The sequence below is a fragment of the Crinia signifera genome, chromosome 5 (assembly GCF_055691185.1).
Source record: "Crinia signifera chromosome 5, ASM5569118v1, whole genome shotgun sequence".
Lineage (NCBI taxonomy): Eukaryota > Metazoa > Chordata > Amphibia > Anura > Myobatrachidae > Crinia > Crinia signifera.
Window position 1 is genome coordinate 211570454 of NC_139221.1, and position 22921 is coordinate 211593374.

The following is a 22921-nucleotide window of genomic DNA, read 5'->3' on the forward strand; positions in this document are numbered from 1 at the left end:
CTCTGTGTGAGGAAGAAACACATTGGTGAACTTTGCATTTGATTAAGCTGACAACAGACAAAGAAGCCGGGAGACGCTTAAGCAAGGAGGTCCAGCTGAATTGCCATTGTGGGACCGCGTTATGGCCCTTATTCAGATCTGATCGCAGTACAAATTTGTTCATAAAATGGGCAAAACCATGTGCACTGCAGGTCGGGCTGATGTAACATGTGCAGAGAGAGTTAGATTTGTGTGAGTTATTTTGTTTCTGTGCAGGGTAAATACTGGCTGCATTATATTTACACTGCAATTTAGATTTCAGTTTCAACACACCCCACCCTAATTTAACTCTCTGTGCATATGTTACATCTGCCCCACCTGCAGTGCACATGGTTTTGCCCATTTTGAGAACACATTTGTACTGCGATCAGATCTAAATAAGGGCCTATATGCTTATATTGAACTGTTTAATATCCAGATCCTAATTATTTGTCTCTGCTTGCTTAAAAGGACTGACCACTTTGAACTTTATGCACAGTGCTTCCAATTATTGTTTCATTTTATTGTTACTTTATTTTTAATGAAGCTTACTATTAAATTAAAGTTTATTTGAAAACGTACTTCACCATTATATTGTATTTTATCCCTTTTCATGTGTTGACTGTATGAGAGAAATTCCAGCATATTCAAGATCATGAGCGCCGGTTCCAATTTTCATTTTTATATGATTTCTTGATGGGACTGCAGGGCAAAGCACAATTGGTAGGTGTAAAACCATTAACTCACAGAAAGGTCTATTTACTAAAGGGAGAAAGCTCATTCCTCCTCATTATCACCAGAAATAACGCTTCTACCAATTTTACAAAGCTCACAGTTCAGCTATAGCTCTTGCATAATCTCTATGTTATTGTTTTCTCCTAGCAAAGTAGGAGCCATTAAAAGTGCAGCCATTCTTGGACAATACCGGTCCTCAAGCAACTTGTCAATAAAGCAGGGTTGCCGACTTGCACAAAATCCTCTCCGGGAGAAGCCCGGAGAGGAATCTTTTATTACGAGTTCGGGAACGGGGGCTTAACGGTGACGTCATTAAGCCCCGCCCCCATTACGGCAAATAGCCGAAATAACTAATCTACATGGAGGGGGCGGGGCTAAAATGGCACGATTGTGCCATTTTAGCTCCGCCCCCTCCTCTGAGACCCGCGGATTGCGGCATTTAAATGCCGTGATCGGGGGGGGCTCAGTGGGGGTCCCCCTGATTCCGGGAAGGTTGCCCACCCTTCTGGGTGCTGGGAGGGGGGACCCGATTTTCGGGAGACTCCCGCAAATTCCGGGAGGGTCGGCAACCCTGCAATAAAGCCATCTAAGCCTATTATGTTTTGTAACTTACTGCACATGTGCATTAAGATATGCTCGCTGATTCACAGCTTGTCACAAGAAGAGTCCAGATGTTGTTGGGAAGCTTGCAGAAAACCATCCTGGAATGGTGTTATAATTTTACCACAAATTAAGATTAGTTTTGCTTATACAGTAGAAATGTGATTACTTGTTATCAAGCTTGCGTCACTATAACTGGCTGTGAGAATGAGGGGGATTCCAAAATCAAAGGGACACCAGTAACCCTTTTGATAAACAACAGGAACCAGTGATACAAAAGGGTAATAACTGCTTTATTAGATCCCCTTAATCGAGAAAAGCTAAAGATACCACTGAGAATGTGGCCAATTGTAAGTCAACACACAAATATCTAAATATTAGTATTAGTTTGACAAAAAACTAAAAACTTCCTGATTTTAAACACAGAGATGGATTAGGGTTTGTGTAGGCCCATACCAAGAAAATTGTGATATACTGCACTGAATTTTATTAAAAAGTATGTGTAAATGCTGCGAAACACACTGTAGTGCCCCCAGTTTACATGCTGTCACTGTGCATGCCAAGCTGATGATATAGGCCAGTGATTTTCAACCTTTTTACCTTGCGGCACACTAAATAAGATTTGTAAATTGCCAAGGCACACCATGGAACCCAAAAGGGCAAAACACATTGGCCCCCACAGGAAAAGAAAACAAACCTATTGGCCCCCATATAAAAAAAGCAATCATACTGGTCCCCACAGGTAACAAAAATAAAATACATTGGGCCTTTACATGAAAAGAAGAGACCAGTAAATAACAGTTGAACTGGTGGTGGCTATAAACTGGTTTGGGCATCTCTAGATCTGGGGGCACACTTCAGAACAGCTCAAGGCACACAGTGGTTGAAAAACACAGATTTAGGGCGGGATGTATTAACATACATCGCCGCCCTTCGCACTGCAGCCGCCACGATGCTACCGCATATGTACTAACATATGCGGCCAGCATCGGGTTGCGGTAACGGAGACCCCCGCGACACCCTGAAGCCGGATGTCCTCCCGGCTGTCACACCAGGGGGAGGAGGAGATTTTGGAGGACGGGAGGGGGGGGGGGGGGCGCGCGGACGTCGTACGGCGGGAGGCGAAAGAAGCCCATAGGCTTCTATAGGGTATCACCACCCAGGGGATGGCGATACCCAGCCTTGCGAAAACGGGGCGGACGGGGATTGATACATAGGAAAATGCCGTAAAACGGGGGTTTTACGGCATTTTCCCTTTAGTAAATCTCACCCATAGGCATTTGTGGGGTGCTCCAGTGCTAAAATATTACAAAAAAACTGAGTGATACTTGCATAATTCTTGCTAGATTGCAATTAAGTTGGCAAACTTGGACACACTGATGAAACACACTATATGAAAATATATAAATATAAAATTTTATATATATATATATATATATATATATATGTGGAAATAAATAAAAAAAAAGACTGATCGGATAGTAATAACCTCTTTTAAGGTATATTTAGATTCTCACCATTTTGTGCTTTTGTAGCTGTGGGTTCAAACTATAGATACTGTATATATTCCAATTTGGATTAGTAGCACCGCTGCTGTTGGGGGACCTTAGAAGGTGTAATAGCCGGACTGTAGTTTGAAGTAACTAGCCTGTAGATTAAGTCTATTGATGGCTTCAGCTGATCACCGTAACTGGCCGACACATCTGTTGACTATCCGCCTGTGGATGGTAGCGGTGTCAGCGAGCCTATGGCCCCGTAGATCGTATAGGAACAGCGGTATACAGCCGGGTTTTGCAAGTGGCTCAAGCTGTCGGCCTCACGTAGCAGCCGGCACCTGATGACGGACCACCTGTGGATGGTCTGGCAGACAGTGCGCCCTGCTGCAGTAGATGATGTTGAGACAAATGATGGCGTCTTGTTTTAATATGCTGTAGGTGAGAAAACACAGGACCAGGAGGCAGAGCAATTGGATTAGCAATCAATTGGAGAGAAGTGCTGTTTACCCCATTTTCTTAATGCGTTTCTCCGTTATTCTAGGTGCAGCAGTTTCATCAGAAGAAGAGTGCCTTCTTCTATAAGTACACTGTAGGTCCACGTAAGTACACTGTAGGTATATGTACACTGTAGGTACATGTAGGCACAAAATAGGTACATATCGGTATACTGTAGGTATATGTACACTATAGGTACATATATCTACACTATCTGTACAAGTACACTGTAGGTAAACGTAAGTACACTGTAGTACATATAGGTACATACAAGTATACTGTAGGTACATATATACATATAAGCAGGACAGACGACAGGGGAGGTCCAGGGGGACAACTGTACAGGGCCCCAAGCTTGTGAGGGGCCCCAAGGTTTTGAGGGGCTCAGGAGCTGTAAGCATGGCTGTGGCGGTGCAGTGCCTAGCAATGGTTTATAAAGTCAACCACCTGGATTCCTGTAAGGGTACAGTACATGCCTGGAACCTCCCTCCGGTATTAGTGACTATTAATTATGTTTCTTTTGTAACAATAAAAAACATGTTTAATATGCAGTGTGTTAAAAATGTTCTGCTCAAGAGGGTGGGGTATTGGGCCCAGAGGTATATCATACCCTCCAACATGACCCATTCCATTAGGTACAAAATGCTCTGTTCCTGGACTTCCCTGCCAGTGGCAGTTACAGATGTGAGCCTGCAGCACAGTCCAATATTCAAAAAGGGGAGCCACACCAGCTGCCATCCCAAACATCACTGAGAGTTGATGTGACCCCCCTCTTTGAATATTGGACTGTGCTGTAGGCTCACATCTGTAACTGTCACTGGCAGGGAAGTCCAGGAACAGAGCATTTTATACCTAATGGGATGGGTCATGTTGGAGGGTATGGTATATCAGTGTACCGGGCTCCAAAATTTCTGTTGCCAGCCCTACATATAAGTACACTATAGGAACCTATAGGTACACTATCTGTATAAGTAGACTGTAGGTAAACGTACTGTAAGTACACGTTAGTACACTTTTTTTTTTTTTTTTTGCACTGAAGGGTTAGGCCTTTCAGACCCACAGGGGGTCTGTGTGGTTAGTTAAGGGGTAGAACGTAACAGAGGGATAGCACGCTGTTTCCGGGTTTGGGAATGAATATTATTATATTATATGCTACACTAAAGTTAGAGGATATCACGGGGATGCTGCGGTTGGGAAAACAATCTTTAGGATGCATAGCATAGAGGGGGGAAATGTCTCTAGGGGTACATTTCATCGGGCTGTGTGCAATAGGTTAAGGCAGAATACGTCAAAGTATTATGAGAGGCCCTGCTAGGTGAAGTCTGGGTTGGTTCGCTGTGAATGTGTATGTGTCCTTGTCTTCGTTTGGGGGTTTTTGTTTTAGGGTATATATAGGGTTACCACCCGTCCGGGATTACTCCGGACAGTCCGGTAATTGGACCGGGTGTCCGGAGTCCGGGCGGGTGCCGTTCCCGGACTATACAATGTCCGGGAACTGGAGACCAGACTGGAGATCCTGCGCAGCGCTGCCGGGGACAGCCAGCTAGAGACCGGCAGCGCTGCGAGCCTGCGACTGTGTGAGCGAGGACGGAGGAGGATTAGTACTTCCACCTGTGACTATTTCAAATATCGCGCCTGCCCTGCTCGCAGTCAGCCAGCCAATCGGGTGCGGCGGCTCCTGATTGACAGCTGGACTGCGAGCAGGGCAGGCGCGATTTTTTAAATAGCGCGGCGGCCTCTGGGCGCAGCAGCTGCAGTCAGGTCAGGTGGCCGGCTGACCCTGCTGTGACACGGAGCTGACGGCGGGCGGGGTGAAGCCTGGCCAGATTGTCTATTAAGTTTACCGGGGAAGGTCCCGGTGGGGGGGGCGATTGGTGTACGGGGCCGCCTGTCATATGTGGCCCCGCCCTCACCTCCTTCCGTGCACAACAACACTTGCTGACTGACTGATGCACACCCACCGGCCCGCATTAGGAGAACAAGCCCTACCCACCCGGCTGTCAGGTTTCGAATAGGAGGTCCATTGTAGAGGTAAATATGAGTCCATTTTACACAGTCTGACCTTTTCCTGCTCTGCGCTATTTATGTGCTGTCCCTGGTAGGCATAATCTGTATCTGATGTTTGTCACTTGTGAATGTGAGCCCTTAGTCTTGCCTGCTATTTAGGTTTAGGCTGTCGCAGAGGGTTAGTGTTAGGCTATAGGGGCGGGAGAGTAAGGGTTAGAATGGGGGGGGGGGGGTTAGGGTCAGGACTCGGGACGGGCGGGTTAGGGATTAGGGTTATTTTAGGATTTTTAGAGGGGTCAGTATTTTCAGTTTTGGGATGCCAGGGGAGTTTAAGATTAGGTAGGGATAAAGTTAGGCTGCAGGGTAGGGGTTAGGTTTAGGCTGCGGCGTGTGTAGGGTTACCACCCGTCCGGGATTACTCCGGACAGTCTGGTAATTTAGACCGGCATCCGGTGTCCGGACGGGTGGCTTCCCCGGACATAGTCCGGGAATGAGTCCCCCGTCTGCCTGCCCCGGCCGCCCGGCTCCCTCCGCTTGTTTATGAGGTGGCAGTGGTGTCTGTGTTGTCCCTATCTTCGGAAAAAATTGAGTCCTGGCATAACAAGTAAAAAGCATAATGTGTAATGGGCAACATCGTGTGTGGCATAACATGTAATGGGCATTATGGCATGTGGTATACTATGGCATTTTGTACACTATGTAATGGGTGTGTGACGTGTAATCGCCATTATGTTGAAATTTTTGGACGCGCGCCTACGGCGCGCACGGTCTGTTTTGTTCCTCCTTTACAAAAAATTGTTTTCAGTCCTAGCATATTGTGTAATGGGCATTGCGATGTATGGCTTAATATGTAATGGGCATTATGGCATGTGGTATACTATGGCATTTTGTACACTATGTAATGGGTGTGTGACATGTAATCAGTATTGTTCCTCCTTACCAAAAAAACATTTTAAATTCTGGCATATCGTGCAATGGGCATTACTGTGTATGATGTAACATGTAATGGGCATCACGGTGTGGGGCATAACGTGTAATGGGTATTACTGTGTATGATGTAACATGTAACTGGCATTATGGTATGCAAAATCAAGAATCAAATTGAAGCAAAGGTTAAAAAAAATCAACATAAGGCGGGACAAGGGGCGGAGCTGGGGGCGGGACATGGGTGGGGCAGTGGGTGTGTCAAGGGGCGGGTCACTGTCCGGGAATCTCTCAACAAAAAGGTGGTAACCCTAGGTATATAGTCCAAGGCAATCATGACGGGTAGGCTTTTCCTTTGTGTATTATATTATGTACGCTAATGTATGTGTATGTGTTTGTTTTTTGATATGGAAAAAATTTAAATAAAGACGCAATAAAAAAAAAAAAGGTATAAGTATAAGTACACTGTAGGTATTATAAGTATACTGTAAGCCAGAGGCAGAACTCTGGGAGGCAATGGAGTCATCTGCCGCCGGGCTCCTGCTCCCAAGGGGGCACCTCTCCTCCCCTGCAAGTTTAAAAGCAAAAGATATTGCTTATGTGGCTGAGTTCTGAAAGATATGTGTTCTCTATCTATCGATATATATCTATATTTCTTAACAAAATTATATATTTTATTTAAGGTTATATAGGCGTGTGTGTGTGCACGCGCATGTGTGGGGGCACCAATATATATCTTGCCTCCGGGCAACTGGAAAGAATTTACGCCACTGCTGTAAGCACTGTATATAAGTACACTGTAGGTACATATATAGGTATACTGTAGGTATAAGTACACTGTAGGTAGATATAGGTACACTTAGGTAAATCAAAGTACACTGTAGGTACGTAAGGCAGGCGTTGCTGTAGGATGTTAAAAGGGGAACTGGTCTGTCTACTAGTCCCTGCCCATCACTAGGTGTAGCAGGCGGGCAGGAGGGGGTCAGTGCTGCTGCCTGTGTGACAGTGACTGTACAGTATGAGCTCACACTGCAAATAGCAACATCATCACCACCATCATCATTAGTAACAGCAACACCCTCCCCCGGCTCCTGCATCGCCGCCGCCTCCTTCTACATCGCTGCTCCCCTCACATACAGCTGCTGGGGCCCCTGAGGACACCCCCTTGTGACTCCGCGTCCTTGGCCCGCACTCTTCTCAGCCAGCATCCTCTTACTCAGTCAGACAGATCATCCTACCCGCCGCGGCCGGGGCAGAGGAGGAGGAAGTGGAAGCGGGAGGAAGGGAGGAGGAGGGAGAGCAGGAGGCCCTGGCGCTGCTGCTGCTGAGAGGGGAGAGCCTGAGGACGGAGTCAGCAGCCTGTACACAGCGCCCGCCGCCGGGCTAAGAGGTGAGCTGCGCACATTAATACGCACTTACATACATGCACTGCTTCCTGTGCATGCTAACTCTATCCTATCATGAATAGAACACGCTACGTGCAATGATCATGCTGAGGGCCCCGGGCATTGGGATCCCATACAATGGGGTAAGGGCAGCTGGCAGCGCTCAGCCATGCCCTGGTACATAGTATTCTCACATGGGCGTGCCGTGGGCATAGGTTTTTACGACATATCCTTATATACAGCATCAACCTTTCCCAGTGACCTTATAGTTAGGTTGCAGCCTCCCGTAACAATGTATAGACAGACTACATCTACATACCACTGACTGCTATCTGTATAGCATTATACATGATGCAAAGGTATGTTATTATATACGTGGGATTCATACACCTGGTGCTTTGCAGATAATTACTATGGAATTGTTTAGTGTGTGTGTGTTATGTATATAAATATTCTAACTATACACTGAATATAAACCCAATGACTATACATATGTGTGGCTTAATGCTTCTGTTTGTATGCCTGCCATTACTAAATGGTAAAAGAATAAGCATTTATTTTGATAAAATACCTACTCATATCTCTCTCTCTCACACGCGCACACACATACACAGACACATATACACACACACATACAGTACTATTTTTCTGGAAAAGTAGATCCAAGAATTCTGGGTCTGGATCGATTTAAATAAGGAGAGGGAGAGATTTACATACTGTATTTAGAAACAGTCACTCACAGGTGACTTTAAAGCAAAACTATGGAAAGTACATTTTGGGCCAGAACATTTTCAGGAACATACATACATACTGTTATTTTCAGGAACATACATACCTCCCAACTAAACGCGGCAACGTCCCGGTTTTTGGGGACGTTCGGGGCCGCAAAAAAAATGGGCGCAGCCTCAGGAGGCGTCATCCTGTGAGGCCACACCCCCTTTTTGCCGCGCGTGTGTCCCGACCTTGACAGTTAAAAAGTTAGGAGGTATGAACATAGGATATATATATGAAAGTAAAAGTAAATTTTGGCCCAGAACAGGTTCAGGAACATAGGATATATATATATGATTAAATATGACATCATCAGGTACTGGGTTCCTGATGATGTCATGTTTTGTTTTACTTGGATCTCAAAGCTGAATCTTATTAACCATCCAAGAAATGACAGCCGATAGTCAATCGGAAAAATCTGAATTTGCGTTACTTGTTTGTATAAGAGACCAAGACCATAATTTCAGAAAGAACATTTATCATCCGGGATTTTAGAAGCTGAAATATGTATATGATGTATTCTGTTATCATGTGTGCTCTGTGTTATATCAGTAATAGAGGTGTGTGCCAGTACTTAATTCAGTACTACAGCAGTGTGTATTCTGGGTAACAGAAACTGATGGTAAAAGTTGCAGGCCTTAAGCCCCATACACATGGGGGGAGATATATTGCTCAGCAATATATTGCTGAGCAATATATTGCCCAGTGTCTCCTTTGCATCAGTGACCAGAGATGGTCGCTGATGAAAAGGAACCTCTGCTGGTGGTGCCGCGGAGGTAATTAGCTGGTCGCAGGAGCAAGCTCCTGCGACCAGCGATTAGAAAGGGGCTGAAAACGGGAGCACGCACCCGGCGATTTATCGCCGGGGCACACTCCCAATCACTGGCAATATGGTCGCCAGTGACCATATTCCCAGCGATTATCGCCCCCGTGTGTACACAGCATTATTGTTGGGGTGTGGTGCAGGGGAATGAAGCGTTTCCTGTAGGTCCTTATCTGTCTTGGATTGTGTGTTGTTTTTTGTTTCCTTGTTCCAAATCCATGAATATTAAGTTGCCATGATCAATCCATGTATATTTTCGGTTGTGATGAAATTTCTAAATAATTGGAAAGAGACAGCATCCTGTTTTAAAATAGCTCTGACCATACAGGTTGTTGTTCGCTCTACCGGATCAAATATCTTGGATCGTATTACAGCCTTGTGTGAGCTTTGGAGAATAATAGGAAGTCTCCCATAGATGTCATGTAACAGAACTAGTAGAGCGATAACTGGAAGTTCTGCTTCATTTGTAATACGTGACCTTCACATGTTGTTATTACTCTCTTATGAAGTTAGTAACGACCTCAATTCAGTATAATCTTTTTTTTTTTCAATTAAAGCTTAAATGGCAATAAATTGTTTGAAATACAGATCACTTTTAGGAAATGTCGCCCACATCTACATACTGTTCTATTTGTCATTAGGACAGACAGGTTTTGTAGTTATGGTATGTATTATAGAAAGATAATACGATCTAACACAACTGCAGTTATGGACCCTTCCATTTTTAATAAAATGTAATTTGTTTGTTTGTGTAGCTTTTTCTTTTATTTATGTTTGTGTATGTATGTACAGTGTTCGCGAAAACCCGACAAAAAAGTGGGTCCCGGGGACTCCTCACGTTTAAAAATTGGGGTCCTACCTGACCTTTTCTGGGTCCCAACCTAAATGAAGGTTCTAATATCATCTGACAACTATAGAAGCCTCCTCTCCCCCACCCCCCAGCAGAATATACATAGTATTAGTGTTCCACACACCACAATGCCCAGTACATAATGTGCCACACACCACAATGCCCAGTACATAATGTGCCACACACCACAATGCCCAGTACATAATGTGCCACACACCTGAATGCCCAGTACATAATGTGCCACACACCTGAATGCCCAGTACATAATGTGCCACACACCTGAATGCCCAGTACATAATGTGCCACACACATGAATGCCCAGTACATAATGTGCCACACACCTGAATGCCCAGTACATAATGTGCCACACACCTGAATGCCCAGTACATAATGTGCCACACACCTGAATGCCCAGTACATAATGTGCCACACACCTGAATGCCCAGTACGTAATGTGCCACACACCTGAATGCCCAGTACATGGTGTGCCACACACCACAATGCCCAGTACATAATGTGCCACACACCACAATGCCCAGTACATAATGTGCCACACACCTGAATGCTCAGTACATAATGTGCCACACACCTGAATGCCCAGTACATAATGTGCCACACACCACAATGCCCAGTCAGTACATAATGTGCCACACACCTGAATGCTCAGTCAGTACATAATGTGCCACAAAGCACAGTCAGTACATAATGTGCCACACACCACAATGCCCAGTCAGTTAATATTGTCACACCATAATGCCCAATATTGTTCACTCTAGAAATCACATATCCCCTTCTGCCTGCACCTGACTGCCTTGAAGTAACCTTTACTTTTCCCCAACTCCACCACACACCTCACAGCATCCACATTAGCAGTCCCCACACCCCACACCACAGGTATTTCCCCACTTATCTGGGCAGATGTGCACCGCAACCAATAGAGTACAGGAGCGGGTGCTGCTGAATAGAGGAGGAGAGCATTGCCCGCATTCCCAGCCCTCTGTTTCCAGAGCCGGTTCCGGCGGGCATATGCTGGCGTGGGGAATAGCCGACAGAGGGGTGCGTATACCCGGCTTAGTGGCGCCCCCCTCACCCGCCAAGCATTCCGCGCTGCAGGGCTAAGGAGGACAGGACTACTACACTGTCAGTCACCGCGCCTCGGGCTGAGGAGGGCGGGACTGTCAGTGCGGCTGGAGACTGCAGGGCTGAGGGGGAAGAGTCCACACGCTGCCGCGCTCAGCAGCGGCATACACTGTAAGTGCAGCGGTGGGCATAGAGTAGACTAGTCACCGCGCCAGGGCTGAGGTGGGCGGGACTGTCAGTCAGCGTGGCTAGGGGCTGAGTTGGGGTAGTGTTCACACGCTGCCACGCTCAGCAGCATACAAGACTGTCAGCGGGCAGGGAGGGACAGGAATTTGTCAGCGCCAATTAACTGTGCAGGGCGCGCAAGGTACTCACATGTCACGTCCCCATGCGGCAGCCTTCTCCTCCAGCCAGCGCCCGACTAGTCTGTGATGCGTGAGCACGTTCCCTCCTCTGCGGCCTCATCACAGAGGGGGAAAAACAGATCCCTCCACCCTCGCTACAGTTACACAGCGTGCATACCGATGTAACCGGAGCGCGTCCCAGGGGACGCAGGCAAAAACCAAAACTGAGTCCCTGCTGCTCAAAAGCGGGTAAAATACTCGCTATAGCGAGTATTTGCGAACCCTGATGTATATGTGTGTATGTGTGTATATATGTATTAGTGGTTTCTATTATGCACTGAAAAGATTGTCGGCTGTGCAATGTACAAATATCAGTAATGTTTAAGCCAATTTACACCCATTCAGCCACACTGGTGTTATATAGAAAAAAAACTGATTTTTCCTGGTCCCACATCAACACAACAATGAGTGGATGGGATGTTCACCTATAGTATTACTGTTTAGTTGGTTTAACCATTGTTCACTTTTGTGTAATGTAATATGGTTGTAGTTGGATGCTACACCACACATTGCAGTGAAATAAGAGGGTGGTAAATTACCTTGCTGTGAGTGAAGGGATCTCATGTCACTATAATTGGGCCATTCCTGCCTTAAGGTAATGTTTTACTTTATCAGAGCAGATTATCACAGTGTACAATTACTGAATTTATTGCAATGAGAAGTTCCACAGCTGAAAAGTGATGCTGAATTCTCTACTAAAAGGTTGTGGTCTGTCCTAACAGCAGTGTATACACTATGTCAGACATTGATTTACATATTTTGGGTGACATTCTATGGGTTGCGATTTGCGTTTTTTTGCGTTAATTAGTAGAAAAAATGGCGATATAGCATTTTTCCTTCAAATCGCATATTTAATAGGATGCGCTAAGGGACAGAAATCGCATATTATGTGTGTTAATGCATGCTGACCAAAAGTGCGAGATTAATTCGCATTTTTATCGCATCCAGATGTTTTCGTACAGAACAGTATACAACTCGCTTATTTAATGCAATGCGCATTTGCAAATCGCACTTTTTAGGTGTCTAATTATCGCACTTATTTCAGACCAGGTTCTGTTTGGCGAATTAGCCAGAACCCTGCACAGATCCCAATGTTCTGTGCAGGGTTCTGGTGTTTAAAAAAAAAAAAACGAGCGCGGGGTCCCCCGCCCGAGTATAACCAGCCCCGGGCTCATTGAGTCGGTGCTGGTGACAGGAAATCAGGGTCCCCGACAAATAGGGGTCCCCTTGATTTCATGAAACCAGCACCAGGCTCAAGGTCCGGCGCTGGTTCCCAAAATACGGGGGACAAAATGACTAGGAGTCCCCCGTATTTTAAGAACCAGCACCGGACCCAACCAGCCAGCAGGGTAATGCCACAGCCGGGGGACACTTATTATATAAGGTCCCGCGGCCAAAGCATTAACCCCCTGGCTGGTCAGCATGGGCAGGGGTCCTGGGGAAGTGGGGACCCCCCCAATGAAGGGGTCCCCCCCCTCCAGGACTTACCAGCCCATGCTGATAGTCCGGGGCTGTCCCCGATGCCCCTGGGTGGTTGGCATCGGGCTGATGGATTGTGTAAAAAAAGAAGAAAAACTATTGTTTTCTACTGTGGAACTATGAGTCCCAGCAAGCCTACCCCGCATGCTGGGACTTGGAGAACCTCAAGTCCCAGCATGCGGGGCATTAAAGGGCCCGCTGGCACTTGTAGTTCTACAGTACAAAAAATAGTTAAAGAAAACACACTGACACACTGAAAAATAAAAGTTTAATACACACATAACACACACACACTGATACTTACCTACCTTGAGCCCGTAGGTCGGTCCCTGGATCCGGGCTCCAGGGCAGAAGAGTCCGGTTCCGGGGCCTTGGTCCTTGTTCCGGGGCTGGTCCTGGGGTTCCGGGGCTCCTGGGCTGAAGAATCCGGGGTCCAGGATCCGAGGTAGTCCCCAGGGGTACCTAAGGAAGGAAATCCTACTCACCTGGTCCCCGGCGACGACCTCGGCATCCTCTCCGGCAGAAGCGCTGCTCCCATCTGGTACCCGGCTCGCAGGACTTTCACAGGCGCAGAGATGTTTCTTCCTCGGCGTCTCTAGTCAGAATGATTTCTGGCCAATCAGGAGCCGACTTTCTCGGCTCCTGATTGGCCAGAAATCATTCTGACTAGAGACGCCGAGGAAGAAACATCTCTGCGCCTGTGAAAGTCCTGCGGGGTAGGCTTGCTGGGACTCATAGTTCCACAGTAGAAAACAATAGTTTTTCTTCTTTTTTTACACAATCCATCAGCCCGATGCCCACCACCCAGGGGCATCGGGGACAGCCCCGGACTATCAGCATGGGCTGGTAAGTCCTGGAGGGGGGGACCCCTTCATTGGGGGGGTCCCCACTTCCCCAGGACCCCTGCCCATGCTGACCAGCCAGGGGGTTAATGCTTTGGCCGCGGGACCTTATATAATAAGTGTCCCCCGGCTGTGGCATTACCCTGCTGGCTGGTTGGGTCCGGTGCTGGTTCTTAAAATACGGGGGACCCCTAGTCATTTTGTCCCCCGTATTTTGGGAACCAGCGCCGGACCTTGAGCCTGGTGCTGGTTTCATTAAATCAAGGGGACCCCTATTTGTCGGGGACCCTGATTTCATGTCACCAGCACCGGCTCAATGAGCCCGGGGCTGGTTATGCTCTGGCGGGGGACCCCGCGCTCGTTTTTTTTTTACTTTGCGCTTTCCTGAAAACGTGCGATTTTCAGACATGAAAATCGCACATTTTCAGGACTAAAGACATCGCACCACTTCGCCGCAAATCGCACCTCTTCGCACTTTTCAGCCTCCAAAACGCATCACATTAAATATGCGAATTATTACTGAAAAGTGCGATTTGAAATAGTGCGATTTGCGGCGATGTGGTGCGCTAAAAAAACATGCGCATTTATCACAAAGCATAGAATGTCACCCATAGTGTTCATTCTAGCATCTGCCATCTTTGAAAACCCATGCAGTTCCCCTTCCCAGCATGGGGTTTCGGTGTCTGCTGCAGTGCTTCTAGCACAGTGTCCTCTGTATATCTGCACTGAACTTAGAAAAACCCTACTAGGAAATGCAGCTATATGGAATGTTCATTCTAGCACCCGCTATCTTTGAAAACCCATGCAGTTCCTCCTCCCTGCCTGGGGTGTCGCTGTCTGCTGTGGTGTTTCTAAAACAGGTCTGGTTTGCATATCAGTGCTGATATACAGACCACTCTGTGCTAGAAGCACTACAGCAGACAGTGACACCCCAGGCAGGGAAGAGGAACTGCATGGGTTTTCAAAGATAGTGGGTGCTAGAATGAACACTACAGTATATTAATCTATAAGCATGCACACTAGTAGTGTTCATAATGTCTGACTAATCTCTTCGCTGACAAACAGAAGGTAAAATAAAGAAAACAGTCATACCTGGCAGCATCTGATTGATCCCAAACTAGGACTACAAGGCACCATAAGGGCTATTTCACACACTCCGGCTCCTGCCGGGCGGCGAAAACCCGTGCGGCTAGGAAGCCGTACAGCACACAGCAGTTTAGAATGGAGGGGATGGCCACAGCCCGGCAGCCATCCCTTCCAGTGGTGGAATCTGGCTGCAACCAAGCGGCCAGGCCGTGGCCGTCCCATGTGAATGGACATAATAGTGTCCATTAACAACTACTGTGCATGGCACGTCTTTTGGCCATGCGGGATTTCGCCGCCCGGCAGGAGCCGGAGTGTGTGAAATAGCCCTAAGAGTCCAGGTTTTAACCCCTTCCTGACAGAGCCAGTTTTTGCGTTCCTGACAGAGCCCTTTTTTTCAAATCTGACATGTCTCACTTAAGTGGGGATAACTTTTTTTTGCTTTTACTTATCCCAGTGATTTTGAGATTGTTTTTTCGTGACACATTGTACTTCAAATTAGTGGTAAATTTGGGTCGATACAGTCTGTGTTTTTTTGTGAAAAATACCAAAATATCGTGAAAAAATGGAAAATTTAGCGATTTGCAAAATGTTAAATTTTCTGCTTGTGAGACAAATAATCTTACCACTCAAAATAGTGAATAACTAACATAGACCATATGTCTACTTTATGTTGACATCATTATTTCAACTTCCTTTTAATTTTTTGGGACACTAGGAGGCTTACAATATGAATAGCAAATTCTCAAATTTTCAAGAAAATTTCAAACACTGATTTTTTTAGGGACCAGTTCAGTTCTGATGTGACTTTGAGGGACTTGTATGTGAGACACCCCCATAAATGATGCCATTTCAAAAACTGCACCCCTCACAGTATTCAAAACAGCATTTTGGAAGTTTGTTAACCCTTTAGGTGTTTCACAGGAATTAAAACAAAGTGTAGGTGAAATTTCAAAATTTCTTTTTTTTTGCAGATTTGCAATTTTAATACATTTTTCTAAGGAACACAGTACATTTTACTAGAGAAATGTGACTAAAAATTGATTCCCCCAATTCTTTTGTTTTCATAAATATCCTATATGTGGCCCTAGTGTGCACGGTGACCAAACCACAGGCTTCATAATAGAAGGAGCACCTACTTGATTTTGGAGCCTCCTTTTTATGAGATTATTTTTTAGGCACCATGTAGGTTTCTAGGCACCATAAGATGCTAAAAGTTAGGAACCCCCCCACAAGTGACCCCATTTTGCAAACTACACCCCTCAGGGAATTCATCTAGGGGTATAGTGTACATTTCAAACCCCCAGGGGTTTCACCAATTGTGGTACAACTGGGCAGTGAAAATGAAAAATTATTTTTTTTACACAAAAATACAGTTCTGGCTCCAAATTTGTCATTTTCAGAAGGTATGAAGGAGACAAAGCACCCCAAAATCTGTGCCCCAATTTCTCCCGAGTACGGCAATGCCTCACATGTGACCAAAAAATACCAGTTGGGTGCATGGCAGGACTCAGAAGGGAAGGAGTGATTTTTGGATTTTGCAGCTCAGATTCTGGTGGAATTTTGGTGGGTGCTATGTCGCATTAGCAAGACCCCCAAAGCACCAATACAGTGGAACCCCCCCACAAGTGACCCCATTTTGCAAACTACACCCCTCAGGGAATTCATCTAGGGGTATAGTGTACATTTCAAACCCCCAGGGGTTTCACCAATTTTGATACAAGTGGGCAGTGAAAATGAAAAATTACATTTTTTTACACAAAAATGCAGTTCTGGCTCAAAATTTTTCATTTTCAGAAGGTATGAAGGAGAAAAAGCACCCCAAAATCTGTGCCCCAATTTCTCCCGAGTACGGCAATGCCTCACATGTGACCAAAAAATACCAGTTGGGTGCATGGCAGGACTCAGAAGGGAAGGAGTGATTTTTGGATTTTGCAGCACAGATTCTGGTGGAATGAATGGTGGGTGCTATGTTGCACCAATACAGTGGAACCCCCCCACAAGTCACCCCATTTTGCAAAGTACACCCCTCAGGGAATTCATCTAGGGGTATAGTGTACATTTCAAACCCCCAGGGGTTTCACCAATTTTGATACAAGTGGGCAGTGAAAATGAAAAATTACATTTTTTACACAAAAATGCAGTTCTGGCTCGAAATTTTTCATTTTCAGAAGGTATGAAGGAGAAAAAGCACCCCAAAATCTGTGCCCCAATTTCTCCCGAGTACGGCAATGCCTCACATGTGACCAAAAAATACCAGTTGGGTGCATGGCAGGACTCAGAACGGAAGGAGTGATTTTTGGATTTTGCAGCTCAGATTCTGGTGGAATTTTGGTGGGTGCTATGTCGCATTAGCAAGACCCCCCAAGCACCAATACAGTGGAACCCCCCCACAAGTCACCCCATTTTGAAAACTACACCCCTCAGGGAATTCATCTAGGGGTATAGTGTACATTTCAAACCCCCAGGGGTTTCACCAATTTTGATACAAGTGGGCAGTGAAAATGAAAAATTACATTTTTTTACACAAAAATGCAGTTCTGGCTCAAAATTTTTCATTTTCAGAAGGTATGAAGGAGAAAAAGCACCCCAAAATCTGTGCCCCAATTTCTCCCGAGTACGGCAATGCCTCACATGTGACCAAAAAATACCAGTTGGGTGCATGGCAGGACTCAGAACGGAAGGAGTGATTTTTGGATTTTGCAGCACAGATTTTGGTGGAATGAATGGTGGGTGCTATGTTGCACCAATACAGTGGAACCCCCCCACAAGTCACCCCATTTTGCAAAGTACACCCCTCAGGGAATTCATCTAGGGGTATAGTGTACATTTCAAACCCCCAGGGGTTTCACCAATTTTGATACAAGTGGGCAGTGAAAATGAAAAATTACATTTTTTTACACAAAAATGCAGTTCTGGCTCAAAATTTTTCATTTTCAGAAGGTATGAAGGAGAAAAAGCACCCCAAAATATGTGCCCCAATTTCTCCCGAGTACGGAAATGCCTCACATGTGACCAAAAAATACCAGTTGGGTGCATGGCAGGACTCAGAACGGAAGGAGTGATTTTTGGATTTTGCGGCTCAGATTCTGGTGGAATTTTGGTGGGTGCTATGTCGCATTAGCAAGACCCCCCAAGCACCAATACAGTGGAACCCCCCCACAAGTCACCCCATTTTGCAAACTACACCCCTCAGGGAATTCATCTAGGGGTATAGTGTACATTTCAAACCCCCAGGGGTTTCACCAATTTTGATACAAGTGGGCAGTGAAAATGAAAAATTACATTTTTTTTACACAAAAATGCAGTTCTGGCTCAAAATTTTTCATTTTCAGAAGGTATGAAGGAGAAAAAGCACCCCAAAATATGTGCCCCAATTTCTCCCGAGTACGGAAATGCCTCACATGTGACCAAAAAATACCAGTTGGGTGCATGGCAGGACTCAGAACGGAAGGAGTGATTTTTGGATTTTGCGGCTCAGATTCTGGTGGAATTTTGGTGGGTGCTATGTCGCATTAGCAAGACCCCCCAAGCACCAATACAGTGGAACCCCCCCACAAGTCACCCCATTTTGCAAACTACACCCCTCAGGGAATTCATCTAGGGGTATAGTGTACATTTCAAACCCCCAGGGGTTTCACCAATTTTGATACAAGTGGGCAGTGAACATGAAAAATTACATTTTTTACACAAAAATGCAGTTCTGGCTCAAAATTTTTCATTTTCAGAAGGTATGAAGGAGAAAAAGCACCCCAAAATCTGTGCCCCAATTTCTCCCGAGTACGGCAATGCCTCACATGTGACCAAAAAATACCAGTTGGGTGCATGGCAGGACTCAGAACGGAAGGAGTGATTTTTGGATTTTGCAGCACAGATTTTGGTGGAATGAATGGTGGGTGCTATGTTGCACCAATACAGTGGAACCCCCCCACAAGTCACCCCATTTTGAAAAGTACACCCCTCAGGGAATTCATCTAGGGGTATAGTGTACATTTCAAACCCCCAGGGGTTTCACCAATTTTGATACAAGTGGGCAGTGAAAATGAAAAATTACATTTTTTTACACAAAAATGCAGTTCTGGCTCAAAATTTTTCATTTTCAGAAGGAATGAAGGAGACAAAGCACCCCAAAATCTGTGCCCCAATTTCTCCCGAGTACGGAAATGCCTCACATGTGACCAAAAAATACCAGTTGGGTGCATGGCAGGACTCAGAACGGAAGGAGTGATTTTTGGATTTTGCGGCTCAGATTCTGGTGGAATTTTGGTGGGTGCTATGTCGCATTAGCAAGACCCCCCAAGCACCAATACAGTGGAACCCCCCCACAAGTCACCCCATTTTGCAAACTACACCCCTCAGGGAATTCATCTAGGGGTATAGTGTACATTTCAAACCCCCAGGGGTTTCACCAATTTTGATACAAGTGGGCAGTGAAAATGAAAAATTACATTTTTTTACACAAAAATGCAGTTCTGGCTCAAAATTTTTCATTTTCAGAAGGTATGAAGGAGAAAAAGCACCCCAAAATCTGTGCCCCAATTTCTCCCGAGTACGGCAATGCCTCACATGTGACCAAAAAATACCAGTTGGGTGCATGGCAGGACTCAGAACGGAAGGAGTGATTTTTGGATTTTGCAGCACAGATTTTGGTGGAATGAATGGTGGGTGCTATGTTGCACCAATACAGTGGAACCCCCCCACAAGTCACCCCATTTTGCAAACTACACCCCTCAGGGAATTCATCTAGGGGTATAGTGTACATTTCAAACCCCCAGGGGTTTCACCAATTTTGATACAAGTGGGCAGTGAAAATGAAAAATTACATTTTTTTTACACAAAAATGCAGTTCTGGCTCAAAATTTTTCATTTTCAGAAGGTATGAAGGAGAAAAAGCACCCCAAAATATGTGCCCCAATTTCTCCCGAGTACGGAAATGCCTCACATGTGACCAAAAAATACCAGTTGGGTGCATGGCAGGACTCAGAACGGAAGGAGTGATTTTTGGATTTTGCGGCTCAGATTCTGGTGGAATTTTGGTGGGTGCTATGTCGCATTAGCAAGACCCCCCAAGCACCAATACAGTGGAACCCCCCCACAAGTCACCCCATTTTGCAAACTACACCCCTCAGGGAATTCATCTAGGGGTATAGTGTACATTTCAAACCCCCAGGGGTTTCACCAATTTTGATACAAGTGGGCAGTGAACATGAAAAATTACATTTTTTACACAAAAATGCAGTTCTGGCTCAAAATTTTTCATTTTCAGAAGGTATGAAGGAGAAAAAGCACCCCAAAATCTGTGCCCCAATTTCTCCCGAGTACGGCAATGCCTCACATGTGACCAAAAAATACCAGTTGGGTGCATGGCAGGACTCAGAACGGAAGGAGTGATTTTTGGATTTTGCAGCACAGATTTTGGTGGAATGAATGGTGGGTGCTATGTTGCACCAATACAGTGGAACCCCCCCACAAGTCACCCCATTTTGCAAAGTACACCCCTCAGGGAATTCATCTAGGGGTATAGTGTACATTTCAAACCCCCAGGGGTTTCACCAATTTTGATACAAGTGGGCAGTGAAAATGAAAAATTACATTTTTTTACACAAAAATGCAGTTCTGGCTCAAAATTTTTCATTTTCAGAAGGAATGAAGGAGACAAAGCACCCCAAAATCTGTGCCCCAATTTCTCCCGAGTACGGAAATGCCTCACATGTGACCAAAAAATACCAGTTGGGTGCATGGCAGGACTCAGAACGGAAGGAGTGATTTTTGGATTTTGCGGCTCAGATTCTGGTGGAATTTTGGTGGGTGCTATGTCGCATTAGCAAGACCCCCCAAGCACCAATACAGTGGAACCCCCCCACAAGTCACCCCATTTTGCAAACTACACCCCTCAGGGAATTCATCTAGGGGTATAGTGTACATTTCAAACCCCCAGGGGTTTCACCAATTTTGATACAAGTGGGCAGTGAAAATGAAAAATTACATTTTTTTACACAAAAATGCAGTTCTGGCTCAAAATTTTTCATTTTCAGAAGGTATGAAGGAGAAAAAGCACCCCAAAATCTGTGCCCCAATTTCTCCCGAGTACGGCAATGCCTCACATGTGACCAAAAAATACCAGTTGGGTGCATGGCAGGACTCAGAACGGAAGGAGTGATTTTTGGATTTTGCAGCACAGATTTTGGTGGAATGAATGGTGGGTGCTATGTTGCACCAATACAGTGGAACCCCCCCACAAGTCACCCCATTTTGCAAAGTACACCCCTCAGGGAATTCATCTAGGGGTATAGTGTACATTTCAAACCCCCAGGGGTTTCACCAATTTTGATACAAGTGGGCAGTGAAAATGAAAAATTACATTTTTTTTACACAAAAATGCAGTTCTGGCTCAAAATTTTTCATTTTCAGAAGGTATGAAGGAGAAAAAGCACCCCAAAATATGTGCCCCAATTTCTCCCGAGTACGGAAATGCCTCACATGTGACCAAAAAATACCAGTTGGGTGCATGGCAGGACTCAGAACGGAAGGAGTGATTTTTGGATTTTGCGGCTCAGATTCTGGTGGAATTTTGGTGGGTGCTATGTCGCATTAGCAAGACCCCCCAAGCACCAATACAGTGGAACCCCCCCACAAGTCACCCCATTTTGCAAACTACACCCCTCAGGGAATTCATCTAGGGGTATAGTGTACATTTCAAACCCCCAGGGGTTTCACCAATTTTGATACAAGTGGGCAGTGAACATGAAAAATTACATTTTTTACACAAAAATGCAGTTCTGGCTCAAAATTTTTCATTTTCAGAAGGTATGAAGGAGAAAAAGCACCCCAAAATCTGTGCCCCAATTTCTCCCGAGTACGGCAATGCCTCACATGTGACCAAAAAATACCAGTTGGGTGCATGGCAGGACTCAGAACGGAAGGAGTGATTTTTGGATTTTGCAGCACAGATTTTGGTGGAATGAATGGTGGGTGCTATGTTGCACCAATACAGTGGAACCCCCCCACAAGTCACCCCATTTTGCAAAGTACACCCCTCAGGGAATTCATTTAGGGGTATAGTGTACATTTCAAACCCCCAGGGGTTTCACCAATTTTGATACAAGTGGGCAGTGAAAATGAAAAATTACATTTTTTTACACAAAAATGCAGTTCTGGCTCAAAATTTTTCATTTTCAGAAGGAATGAAGGAGACAAAGCACCCCAAAATCTGTGCCCCAATTTCTCCCGAGTACGGCAATGCCTCATGTGTGACCAAAAAGTGGCAGGACTCAGAAGGGAAGGAGTGATATTTGGATTTTGCAGCACAAATTCTGGTGGAATGATGGTGGGTGCTATGTCGCATTAGCAAGACCCCCAAAGCACCAATACAGTGGAACCCCCCCACAAGTGACCCCATTTTGCAAACTACACCCCTCAGGGAATTCATCTAGGGGTATAGTGTACATTTCAAACCCCCAGGGGTTTCACCAATTTTGATAAAACTGGGCAGTGAACATGAAAAATTACATTTTTTTACACAAAAATGCAGTTCTGGCTCAAAATTTTTCATTTTCACAAGGAATGAAGGAGACAAAGCACCCCAAAATCTGTGCCCCAATTTCTCCCGAGTACGGCAATGCCTCATGTGTGACCAAAAAGTGGCAGGACTCAGAAGGGAAGGAGTGATATTTGGATTTTGCAGCACAAATTCTGGTGGAATGATGGTGAGTGCTATGTCGCATTAGCAAGACCCCCAAAGCACCAATACAGTGGAACCCCCCCACAAGTGACCCCATTTTGCAAACTACACCCCTCAGGGAATTCATCTAGGGGTATAGTGTACATTTCAAACCCCCAGGGGTTTCACCAATTTTGATAAAACTAGGCAGTGAACATGAAAAATTACATTTTTTTTACACAAAAATGCAGTTCTGGCTCAAAATTTTT

At 45.5% G+C, this 22921-nt stretch overlaps 1 protein-coding gene and 1 long non-coding RNA gene across 2 annotated transcripts in view; one reads left to right on the forward strand and one right to left on the reverse strand.

Moving 5' to 3' along the window:
• Positions 1–602: 602 nt before the first annotated feature.
• On the reverse strand, positions 603–7705 carry LOC146080830 (uncharacterized). Its single transcript, XR_014475001.1, has 3 exons — positions 7304–7705; positions 2871–3281; positions 603–720 (listed from the first exon to the last, which is right to left on the reverse strand). It is a non-coding gene; the product is annotated as an uncharacterized LOC146080830 (long non-coding RNA).
• RALA (RAS like proto-oncogene A) overlaps positions 7264–22921 on the forward strand; it is a 54573-nt gene continuing 38915 nt past the window's right edge. Inside the window, exon 1 of the mRNA XM_083188506.1 lies at positions 7264–7665. The gene's annotated coding sequence lies outside the window, so the exon portion shown is untranslated. The remainder of the gene's footprint in view (positions 7666–22921) is intronic.